We start from the raw sequence: 13,482 nt of genomic DNA, 5'->3' as shown, positions 1-13,482 counted from the left end.
GCGCTCGTAGTGCACATGGTCCACGCAACTTTTTTCGAAATTTGCAGGGATGAAAGTTATGATGATTTTACAGCTAACCTGAAAAAATTGAGTGATTTTATGATCTGTAGACAGGCCAAATTAAAGTTGCAATCTCAAAATTGAACCCTACCAAGATTGTCGAAAAATGCAAAATTTGAATTTTGAAAAAGAGAGGGAAACTGAAATTTTGAATTTTATGATTTTAGAGGGAATACCAAAAGCAATGTAAGTTTTGAAATTTGAAAGTTGACTCAATTTCATGCAAAATTCAATTCTGAAAGCAGAAATCAAAGTTGTTGTAATTAAGCACTTAATTTCAAAAGTCACAAATTGCAAGAATTTGAATAAATCACTGAAATTTCGAATGAATGCCAACACACTTTTCAGATTTAGGATAGTAAGAAACACAATTTTGACATGAATTTCAGTTTCGACAATTTTTGAATGATTAGAAGCCTCAATCCAAGCAATCACTAGACCAACTTTGACTGTAATTTTGAAGGTGTTAAAATTAATAAAATCAGCCAAAATTCTGGATTTTAGCAGGAAAATACAGTAAGATCTCGCTCCCGAAATTTCGGAAAAAATGTCAGGGACGATGGCCCTCGGAGTGCACACGGTCCTCGCAACTTTTTTCCAAATTTTCAGGGATGAAAGATATTGTGATTTTATTGTGGAGTCCAAAGTTACAGCTGATTTGGAGATGTTTTGATTAGTGAAATTATCAGTCAAAGGTTGAATCAAGAAAGTTTCAAAAATTAGGGTTTTGACACTTAACCACTTAATTTTCAAAATAAAAGCACAAATATGAATTGATAATTTGTAATAGAAGGGCAGATCTGAAACAAGCATTAACAATTAAACATTTCACAGGTTTAATTACTTAAAAAGAAAATTTAGGGTTTTTATGCAATTAACCTCTAAAATTTTGCCAAAGATCAAACATGGAAATGTAATCAAGGAATCCAATTTTCAGATCTAACTATGAATAATCAGAAAGGATTTTCACGTCGGGTTCACCAAAATGTAAAGCAGAAAATCGCGATCAAACCCTAGTTGCTCTCCCCTCTTCCAACTCCAAGGAGAGAGAAGGGAGAGTCACTAGGGTTGATGGTTTTCACTTAGGGGAGAGACTTTACATTCAAAAGAGGGGTTGAAACCCACAAGATCCAATCCCACACAATGCAAGATTGGATGCTAAATGTGTTTCAAGGGTTGTGATAGCAAGGATACCCTCTTTTGTAAAGAATGTAGATGGAAAGATTAAGCTAGGAATGCATAGAAAGTGACAAAGATTCGCTTATAAACTGAGATAGGGATATAGGATGAAGCTACGGACCTGGAATTAGCAGTAAAATGTCGATACGGCGCTCTCCTACAAATTTGAGCAAAAGTTGTCAGGACGATGGTGCCCGGCGTGCACACGGTCCTCCGAAAAATCCGCGAAATGAAGGGGGATCTGTTCGTCTCTGCACAAGGATTCCAGATCTTCAATTTCAGCCGCGTACCTGCAACCTACACACAGAAAAGCGAAGATGATTGGGGGGTTAGGGATTAGGGGTTTGCCTTTAGGTCAAACCCCGGTTTTGGAATTAACCAAGAAATGAGTAATGCTGTAAATGTAATGTAAAACAAGTACTAATACCTTGTTGTAAGGATGTTTGTATCCTTATGTGCGAAGGTATAGATGTTGTTGTTTGTTGTATTGTTGTATGTTGTATGTAGCATGTAGTATGTGATCTCCTCTTCAATGGTTGAATCCTTATCTTGAATGCAACACTTAGCCTTGAATGGAGACTTAGAATGATCAATTGCTTGAAAGAATGCTTGAATGCTTGAATGCTTGAATGCTTGAGTATAGTTTCCATGCTTTTTCCCTCATATCGAATGAAAGAGGAAAATGTAGTTTATATACTTGTCAATTAGGGCTGATAGACTGATTTTCCCGACCTTAGGCCGACCAGGAAAGATAATTTTCCAATTTGCAAACATAAAGACCCGAAGTCCAAAAGAGACCGGGCCCAAAATAGGACCCAGGGACCAGGGTGCTGGGCGCTCTGGTCCCACCTCCCGGGACAGCAGGGTGCAAAGGAGGTTCAGACCAGGGTACAAGAAAATGCAGTTTTCAGTGTCATAATCAGGTTTCAGGGTCTCCATTCAGGTTGCGTGTTGCGTCGCCATCGTGAAGACCGAAATGCAGTCAAAATTGCAAGTGTCACAATTTTAGGACGCTACACATACACAATCTTCTAGTGCAATTTCCAATGTAATAACGGTTAGATGTGCCTCGATCTTGTAACACGTTTTCATATGCATGTTCAGGTTCAATGTATCTAGTAACACATTTCACTCAGTGAATATCAACTCAATGTGTTAACTTTACTGCTCGATAGCCATAAAAAGATACTCAGTAGATAGCTTCAGTGTATACTATGTTCTGTGACTGCTTTCTTTTGTAACCGACTAGATTGTGCCTACCGACTTCTCTGTTTATACCGACTGCATGATTCGGTAGTGCTAACTGACTAGAATATATAGTATGACTTTGAATATAAAAACTAATGGCAACTTGATAAGTAGTAACAATCTCCCCTTTTGACATTAGTTGAGATGTTTGACAAAAACTACTTTCAAAGTCATAACTGAAAAATCTATATACTTTGCAAAATGACTACACTTGACAATATATACAATAGTCAATGAAATAGTATATGCAGATATACTCCCCTTATCATTATTCTGTATATTACTCAAATTTAGATTTTGCATGCTCGGTTCTGTTCTGTGCTTGTGCGCTCTGCTAGCTCTGCATGCTCTGCTTGGTATACTCCCTTATATACAATACTCAAAACTGTATTACCAAAACTGTATCACTCTCCAATATAGTATATTACTCCCTATAATATATTACTCCCCTTATGTATTATTACATGTAGTATTACTCCCCTTTTTTGACAAACATCAAAAACTTAATTTCCATCCAGGGGCGGTAACTGATCAAAAATAGATTTATACTTGTTCTAGGCGTCGGTGAGTGTGACTGAGAGTTCACCCTTTACACTTTCCATTAAAGAATTTTGTGCTTGAATATCAGCCAATAGTGATATTAAGCCATCAAGAGTGCTTCCCTCTTGTGTAGTTGATAGGCGTGTAGCTCGGTTAATCTGCTCTTGAACTGATGAGAGATGAGGAAGGAATAATGTCCGGAGGGTCATTATATCCATCCTGATCGTATGCTCTTCATTTCTAAGTTCTAACTGTTGAGCCATGAGCTATTGAAGCTTGGAATAAAATTTTTGAACTGAATTAGGCTCGATGGTCAACTTAGTTGAGAGATCAGTGATCTCTTTCTCAATTGCATCAGTTTTATTCTTGATATCTTTAATGAATAAGGAAAATTTACAAAGTTTCTGAAATAAATAAAGAATATGCCTGAGTTGAGGGGACAACTCAGTAATGAATTTGACAAGCTTTACTTTTCCTATAGTGAGAGCTTTTTGTACCTCTTCTATCATCTTTGCAGTAAGCTCTTTATCTTTTAACTTGCTCAAGTACTCAGATGCATCAACTCCAGATGTTTCTATTTGAGTAAGGAGTTCATCCAGTTGAATGTGGATGGCTGCATCGGTTGACACTATTGCTGAAGGTAGCATATCTGTTAGTAGTGTCTTCACCTTCTATAGTACTTTATTCTTCTTTTGAATGGCCAATTGTTTTTCTTGTTTGGCCTTTGCTTTGCATAGTTCATTGAAATCAATAAGTTCTTGCCCTTTTAATTTTGAGATATCCACATTGGGCAACACTATCAGTTTAGTTAAATCAACTTTGAAACTATGCTTTCTCACCTTCTTCTCTTTACCTTTGGTCAGTTGTACTAAGACAAGTGCTTGTGAGGCTTGCTGACCCTCAATAGGTTGCTCGGTAGATGCAACACTTTGGTCAGTTCTTGTAGCCATTGTGGTGTCCTTGGGTGTCTTGGTACTAGGGGTCTCAGCTGTAACATTTTCAGTGCTTGACGGTGCTTGAGACATCTGATCTTTAGTTGTATCTTCTGCTGCTTTAGACTTGTGACCTTTGGTGCCTTGATCTATATCCTTAGGAGCTTCGGTAGAGACAGGTGGCTTGACCGGTGGATAAGGCTGAACTTGTTCTAAGACAGATTCACTAGATACAAGTTTTGCATAGGTAGTACCTTCTATCATTTCTTGCTCCGATGCTTTTGCATCCATGACATCTTCATCAATTTGAATAGTGTCAGTTGGGTCTTGCTTGGTAGCATCAGGAGCTTTCTCAGTGACATCAGGATCATGCTCGGTGACATCAACAATTTCAACTTGAGATTGTTCACTGAAATCCTTTATTTTGAAGATATCCTGCCATTTGGCTTTTGTCTCATTTTTGAAATCAATGTATAGCCCATTCATCAATTTTAAGGCTCTCTGTTTGACAAGAAATTTAGAATTGTATGTTGTCAAATGCTCCTTTATTTCTGCTACAGACATATCAGGAAATAGATGGACTAGACTTCTTTCTCTTATTTGTTTCTCTAAGTCCATTGTATATTTCCATCTATTATCAATATGTAAGTATAATTCACTCAGGAGTAACTTCACTAGTTCTAATGGAGCTAGCCGAAACTTTAGAAGTCTGCAAATGACAGCTTCTTCAATTTGTCACTTCTCATCATTATTCCTAGTCTCATACTTGACATATCTATATCTTGCAAATCCACCATATTCTTTAAGATTGGCACAAAAGTTTTCAACACTATGAATATTTACCTTCTTGCTTTTTACAATCTGAAATTTGTTTGCATCATCGGATTCTGTATCACTAGACTCTTTTGCCAAAATGAGTCTCCAAGTAGATTTCTTGTAGGTCTTGGTTACCTTGGGAATAGTAACACTCTTTTGTTTCTTACTCGGTGATGTAGCTGATGCTCTAGTGTTGGGTCTCTTTGTTGGTGGAGTCGGTATGGCCTTTGAAATGTCCTATTTCTTTCTTTTCAAAACTTTACCCTTAGGCAACTCGGTACTTAATGTTATTGCTGCCTCTTGAGCTTCTGATTCCTCTTTAGTAATGGCAATAGTGCCTTTGATAGGTGTAGAGGAGGATTCTTCTCCAAATTTCTTAGATAGAACCTTTATCATCTTTGTAGCCTTTCTTGTAGCCTTGGGTACTACAATGCTCATTTTTACTTTTTCTTTCACCTCTTCATAAGTTCCATATCTTAGTTTAGTAGCATGCCTTGGCAATGAAAGATAGGCATTAATTTGTTCTTGTGTAATATCATAGTCAATCTCATAACCCATTGGTGGCAAAGATTGAGTCCTTGGTTCAACAACATTCATATAGTAGTAACCGGTGTCTACCTCAAAACATATATCATCCTTATATTTCTCTACCAGCTATGGTGGAATCCTATACCTGTTGTGCATCTTCTCTTGAAATTTGCTGAAATAGTCATCCATGATATCATTAAAATTATCTCCCAATTTCTTGATAAAATCATTGATTTGATGGGTGATAGGTCGGTGTAGCTCCCAAACTACTTGACCGACTGAGGGAAAGAACTTCTCAAAGTAGAAAAACATGCATACAAGAAGTGAACCAAACTTCAGTGTGTTTGCCGAGTTGATCTTCTTCCGCTTCCTTATTGTGTTCAGGTTCTCAAACAAGTTCTTCAGTATCACTTCACATAAGTCTACTTTCATTCCCCTTTTCACTATTTTGTAGGCTAAGTCAATTGCTGCACATGGTACACTGTTTTCCCTTGCTAATTGGAAGAAACAGTAACCAGTTACTCTAATCGCAAACTTAAGTTCTGCATCAATGACATTGTTCAATTTTAGTCCTTGGTAATCAGATTCTACTCTAGTTAGACTGATTAACTCCTTTTGTGATATCATTTTCTGTGCTCGTGCATGATCATAGATAGGATACTCGGTGATCACATGAATGATTTCCTTAGTGATTTTGAATGGTTGCTCCTCTAGCCACATAAAATCATCATGAACTCTGCTTAAAACAAACTTAACCCACTGGGGTTTGAACACATGGGGATAGGCTAGGGCTTTAGTTAATCCCTTGATTTTGATATGCTCGTACTTGCTATCCATTTTGCCATCGGTACAAAGTTCATCATATGTGTCACTAATCTCAACATGGCATTTGGTGAAGAATCTAACATCTTCGACTAACAAGACTTGACCAGGGATGAGTGAAAATGTAGTTTTGTCATCCGGTTCAGAGGTGACTTTAGGAGTCAAAGAGTACTTCAACGAGGGCTTCTCCACATTCTTGACAACTACGAGATCTTGGATCTTGGGCACCATTTTAGATTCCAGGTAAAAAATTAGCAAACTATCCTTAGGGTTTGATGGTTTACAAATGACTGACGCTTCACACTTGGTAGATAATAGCAATTTGACAAGATCGGAAACCAGCTTAACAGTGTGATGAGATTTGATGTAAATACTTTGAAATTTGCTCTGAATGAAGTTTGATCACCTTGATTTGCTCTGCTCTTCTCTCTTGAAAACTTGGTGAATGAGAATGACCACAAAAATACCTTTAAGTACACAAAAATACCTTATCGGGCTTCGTGCGGGTTAGGTCAAAACATTAAATGCACCCAATTTACCTTTAACCGATTTACTCCCTTTTTTTTCATTTTAACCGAGTAACCAAATTTCCTTCATTTATCGACTCGATAGGCTTCCTGTATACACTGACTTGACAAGTTTCCTATAAAGTACATTTGATAGAATTTCAAACTTACTAATGCATCTTAACTATGCAGATTTTGAATAATAGAATGGGAACTTTTATGATTTAACCTTTAGAGAATGCAGTCCCTTCATACATTTTCTGATTAATTTGGAATAGGTGCACCTAACTCAGTAGGTAAGGTTCTTTCTTCATCTGACATGATTTCCTTCTTTTTACAAATCATCTTAAATTTTTCTTTTATCTCTTCAGTGTCTCTTCTAGGTTGATCTCTGCAATCTCCAGGTAAATGTCTAGCTTTGTGACAATGAAAACATGCCATACCAGGATTTCTCCATGATCTTCGGTTGTTCATTCCAAACCTTATAAAATAATTGGTACTAATATATCCATATCTTCCACAACATTCGCATCATATCCTTGTATTGTAATCCCATGGTACTGCTGCATATTGTCGGTAAGGATTTGTGTGAGTTCGGTAACCTCTAGTGTTTGCTTGGTGTGCAGACCACATGTGATTCTTTTGCTTAAACCAACATTTCTCGGTACTATGTCCATATCTATTGCAGTTTTTATAAAACCCTTTGTATTTTGCCTTCTGATAGTTGTTAACAGACTTTTTCCTACTTCGATTAGATGTGTGACCATATTTATTGCAATTGTAACAATATCCATTGGACTTAGTGATATTCGGTTGCTTACCTTTTCTAATCTGGCATATGTTGGCAGTATGACCTTAATTTCCATAGTAGTAGCAAATAGGCTTCTTCCTTTTGATTTTATTCCTATTTCCAGCTTGCTTTGATGATTCTCCTCTCTCGGTAGTATGAATTCCTTTGTAACCGAGTCTTGCATCTTTGTTGGGTCTTCTTGTATTCAGTTGCTCATCCAACATCTTTGATGCATCATAACTCTTCTTCAATGTTTCTTTGGATTTCTTCTCTGTTTCAAGTTCATCAGTCAACCTTGATACTTCAAGTTTTAATGATTGATTTTCATCATTCTTTAGAATTATTTCATGATGTGCATAACCTAGTTGATCTGTCATATTTTGTTGAATCCTAGTTAACCTTATGATTTCATCATTCTTATCAAATACTAAGACTTCAAGTTGTTGTTTCTCTCTTTGTAGATCTCTTGCTTTATCCTCTGTTGTCCTCAATGCATCTAGATTTTCAGTCATCTGTGTACTGAAATGTTCATGTTCTCTTTTCATTGCTTTTAGTTTATCAGCCAATGCTTTGTTCTTTTCTTTCAATGCTCCAATCATTTCTTCAATCTCTTCAGATATACTATTCTCAGATGATGTCTCAATTTGTTCCACTAACTCTTGAGAATCCTGCAAGTCATCAGATAATCTTCTTCTTACTTTCAAAGACTTCTGCATTTGCCTTTGCATGTCTGCAATCACTTGATTTGCATGATCCTGCTCTTCTTGTAGATACACAATCTTCCAAGGTTGTTTATAGCCTTCCATTGATAATATCTTTCTCTTTAGGTAGTTAAACCCTTTTCCAAGATTGAAGCTCTGATACCAATTGTTAGGCTCAATATGGAAATCTAATGTACTGAGAGGGGAGGGGTGAATCAGTACTCCAAAACTTTTCTTCAATAATAACCTTACTGTTATGCATAAATAGAATAGTGCAATAACATAAAATAAATCTAAAACAAACAGATAACAATCATACATGATTCTCTCCATAACACATATATTTTGGTTATGCAGAAACTCTTGGTTAGAGAGAAAAACTGCAGTGGGGATGGCACCCACAACTTCACTACTGCAATAATAAAGATGCTTGGTTAGAGCTACATGTTTAGCTATTTTTGATAGCTTACCCTGTTAGGAGTAACAAGATCTGTTAGATCTACCTTGCTAAAGGATTTCACAACATTTATTCTGAATGTTGCACCTGGTTAGAGGCTTTACAATTTATAGAATTGGTTAGAGTCTTTTACCCTGTTAAAGGTTTCTCTTTCAACTTCACAATATTCTAATAAAATCATTACAAACATTTGCAACTTTACATCTGAAATAGTAGATTCTATGTGCTTAGGATAAGATTACCTTGCTTATAGCATACCTTGGTAACCCATATAGTAACTCGGTAAACCCTTCTGTTTACTCTATTCTTCGATTGTTTTTTGAAAACCTTTTCGGTGACCTCTGTGTCTTTGCAACAATCTTCCTTCATACATATATGCACACACCTTGCTCTTAATCCATGCTGTATAAACAAATCTCTTAAAACGGTGATCTAATTCATTGCTTCGATCTTACAAACAAGATTCCTCGAATGAATAACTAAATAAAATATTTCATTGGTTAGATTGACCTTGTAATCATACACAATCTTCTAGTGCAATTTCCAATGTAATAACGGTTAGATGTGCCTCGATCTTGTAACACGTTTTCATATGCATGTCTAGGTTCAATGTATCTGGTAACATGTTTCACTCAGTGAATATCAACTCGGTGTGTTAACTTTACTGCTAGGTAGCCATAAAAAGATACTCGGTAGACAGCTTCGGTGTATACTGTGTTCTGTGACTACTTTCTTCTGTAACCGACTAGACTATGCATACCGACTTCTCTGTTTATACCGACTGCATGATTCGGTAGTGCTAACCAACTAGAATATATAGTATGATTTTGAATATAAAAACTAATGGCAACTTGATAAGTAGTAACAGTTGAAGCACATGAGTAATAAGACAATCATATCTTGAATCCTTTGTTTCTCCTGAAAAATATTCTTAAAATGCGAGATATTCCATTCCCTAATATTCAATTTCAAATAACTTAACTTCTTAGCAATCTGAAATATATAGGACCCAGAATAAAAAGGAGTAGAATTCCACCATTTCATAAGTAGAGGCAAAAAGGAAGAATCCCTAAACCACATGGGCTGAAATTTAAATGGAGACTTAAAAGAAGCCCTATCCTCAATAAGTGAAAGGAAAATCAGAAAATGATCAGAACTTGAGACCAGTAGAATAGAGGAAAAGAATTCAAAATCTGAATCAATCCAATTCTCAGATAACAAAAATCGATCTAATCTCTCAGCAATCTGAGAAAAATCCCTTCTCATGTTTGTCCATGTGAAAACCCCATTCTGAGACTTACAATAAAAAAGGCTCATATCAGAAATGAAATCCCCAAAGTCATCCATAATCCTTTTATTAGGGAAAACACCTCCTCTTTTCTCATCTAAATCAGTGATAGCATTAAAATCACCCCTGAAGATAATAAAGGAACCATGTCTTAAAGTTGAAGAAATCCTCTTTAATTCACCCCATAACTTACTCTTCCCTTGAATTTTTGGCAGAGCATAAATGTTAAAAAGCCATAATTTAACCTTCGAAATCTTGCTTATAACTAAAGTCAACATCCAAATTGTAGCAGATGCCACTAATTGTACCTGAGTATTATAATTATTCCAAAGTAGTGCCAAACCTCCTGAAGCACCACAAGCAGGAGAAGAAAGAAAATTCCACCTTCTCCAAGATGAAAAAACCAAATCAGCAGACTCCTTTGACAACTTTGTTTCTTGCAGCATAAAAATATCACACTTAATTAAGTCCATCTGGGACTTAATTAAGCATCTCTTGTTAGGGGCATTTAAGCCCCTAACATTCCAAGAAATAATTCTCATTGTCCTCGAGGGGAGGCTGAAGCTCCCCTCTTCCCATTAATCGAAGAATTTTTGCTTTCCCCAAAGCAACCTTGCAAATTACGTTTCACAGCCCCTGATCTTGTCACAGGAGGACTAGTCACATATCTTTTACTCCTCTTTCTTTTTACACTTACAAGAGTTAGGAATGTTTTATTAGGCCTACCAAGAGAGACCAAACGCCTCCCTTTCCCTCCAGTAGGAGAAAGGGACAAAGTCTTTTGAATTCCAGCATCAATTTCCATTGAGTCTTAAGATTATTTGGAGGCCTACCTCTCCCAGGAGAAACCACTAATGGTGAAAAAACTAGAGTTGTTTGGACAATTGGTAAACTCTTGCATGACTTTGGAGAAGCCAAGATAATTGGATTATCTTCAAAACCCAACTTTGTTGTAGCCAAAACTACAAAAGGATTAACAGATGCAGAAATTGGAAGGGTCGAGTTTATACCCCCCAAATCATTCTCAATTGAACAAACAACTCTTTTAGTAATACCCTCATCCATCTGATGTGCATGATTATTAAAAATATCATTTACTTGTTGAACCAGATTCTCATTTGGCATAATAACAGGGACAACCTCTAATGGATTACTATTCCCTAAGGAAGATTCATTAGCCATATTAATTTCAACATTCAGAGGGGAATTATTAGACACCAAATTCTTAATTTCCTGAACTAAAGAAGCATCATTAGGAAAACCTTTGGCAGGTACCTGTTTAATAGTTTCCATATCAACCACTACATTTTAATCTAAATTCACATTGTTTGAAGAATCCAAAACCTCCTTATGAGTGCATGAAGATAAATTTCTGTCCTTACCCTTTATGTAATTATTTGGCATCTTCGAGCAATCTATTATCAATGGATGATCTACTCCATTCATCGGGGGATTACCATCCATCACTATACCCCCGTTATTAGAAAATGTCTTCAGTAAAGATGAAAGTGAGACCAAACCCGAAGTGTGATCATTTGGTTTCCCAGAACTACGACACAATGGATTATTTTCAAGATTAATGTGACCTGTTTCTACCAATTTATGCGAAGAGACATTTCCACATCCTTCAACGGAAGGTCCTGCTAACAAACTATCTTTATTAAGGGATTTAGGGACAGAGCCAACAACCTGCTGGTTTTTCTTAAAATCCATAAGTAACAGAGCATCCAATAGTAAAGGAGACTTAAGAAGCTTCGTATCTAATTTCTCAATTGGCTGGCTCCAAATACCATCATGAGACTTGATATTACAAGTACAGGGGCAAACATTGTTAGGCTTAATAAGAACACAAATTTTTACCAGAACCTCCCCCTCCACAAAGTCCATTTTAGATGTTAAAAAAGTTCCAAAAGTATTTCCAATTTTCTCAAGAACATCTAGAACCATAAATTCAAAAGGAATTTTAGGTAAACCAAACCATAAAGGAATAAGTTTCGAATTAGACCAAGAAGGAACAAAAAAAGGTTTCCAAGCCACAATTGAAATTAAATGTTTTCCAAACCAATGATGCGAAGTTTTTAATACCTCATCTCTAAAAGAAGGAGAATCAAAGACAATAATAAAAGTATTCACAGACAATAATTGAAAATAATGCATATCCCCCCATCTTTTCTGCAATTTATGATAAAGATTTAACAAACTAATTTGATCACCCCAAATTTCCCCATAAATAGAATTTGTATGCAAACAATTAGCTTTGTTATCGACATAGGAACCCAGAAGATCAATACAAGGGATAGGAGCCCAAACCTATGATGAAGAAACCCCCGACAGAATAGGATCAATAGTATCGTACTTACCTTTTCTGGACTAGCTTCCTTGAGGTTCACATTTACCTTATTTCCCACCCGTTGAGAAGAAATAGAAACCCTAGCCATTGTCTCCTTATTTGCCAAGCAAAGAACCCTAGCAAACATTCATTGATTGCCCAGATCCAAAGACCATTTCCCCGAAAAGACCTTCAATTTCTTCTCAAAATTCCCTTGATTTGCATCATTATTAAAACACCCTCGAGTGAATCTCCTTCCATTGTTATTTTACCTCCATGCCACACTGCGTCTGTTCCAAAAGAAGCCTTGAAAGTATTTTGAATCTGGTCGAAAAACCTTGTTATTTTTGCTCTAGTTTACCTGTATCGCCATGTCCTTCCATCTACCATTCGTTTAGACCCACTATGGAACATGAGGTGGGTCTTCCCATCCCACATTCTCCCATGAACCCAAATGCCTTCTATCAACCATTATTGTCTTTTAGATTTTCTTTATGACGTTGCCGCTTTCGCCTTCTGTAAAACCCTAAATTATCCATCATCTTCTCCACTAAGATCATGGATTGATTTCACAATCATTCAATCTGTTATGTCTTTATATTCCTCCACTTTGCCTAGTCTCAAGATGCCCTAGCCATGTTAACAAGTGTGAAAGATCCACAAACATTAATTTGGATATACCACAGAATTTGAAAATGAAACCTTCTGATTGATTCTTCACCTGATGTTTTGAACCCTTGTATTTCAGGTAATCTATCAATCTGTTTCCTTAACTCCACAAACCATTTTAACTGCCTTCTAAGCTATGTCACTAGACAAAAGTGAAGAAGGCCCTCTATTTGCTGCCTAAGATATTGCTTATGTGTCTGGCAAGTGGCTCCTAATTCCCAATGTGCATTTAACCTTTGATCTGATCGATATATGCCTAATTGCTGCAAACAAGAGGCAATTCACACAACAAAAGAAATTCACTTCATTTTTACTCTTGCTCTCGTGCCCTACCTCTTCTGATTTTTGATATTTGTCCTCAAAATCTGATCAATGATATGACTATTGATGTCCAAGGGTTTGTTGTCTTCTCAAATTCGCCTTTATTCTTTGACCGATGTAGCTGTTAAAGGATGAATTTCACCTTTCAATCTGCAATATTAATGTTAAAATTTGCCCTTGTGATGATGAAATCGCTGCTCCTTTGGGGTGAATTCGCTGTTGATGATGATTGAATTTTCTATCTTTCTATTCTCTCGATAGATCAATGTTTATAAAAAATCAAAATTCTTATAAAT

Source organism: Cryptomeria japonica, chromosome 10 (genome assembly GCF_030272615.1).
Source record: "Cryptomeria japonica chromosome 10, Sugi_1.0, whole genome shotgun sequence".
Lineage (NCBI taxonomy): Eukaryota > Viridiplantae > Streptophyta > Pinopsida > Cupressales > Cupressaceae > Cryptomeria > Cryptomeria japonica.
The sequence above is the reverse complement of the archived record's forward strand: the minus strand, read 5'-3'. Positions refer to the sequence as shown.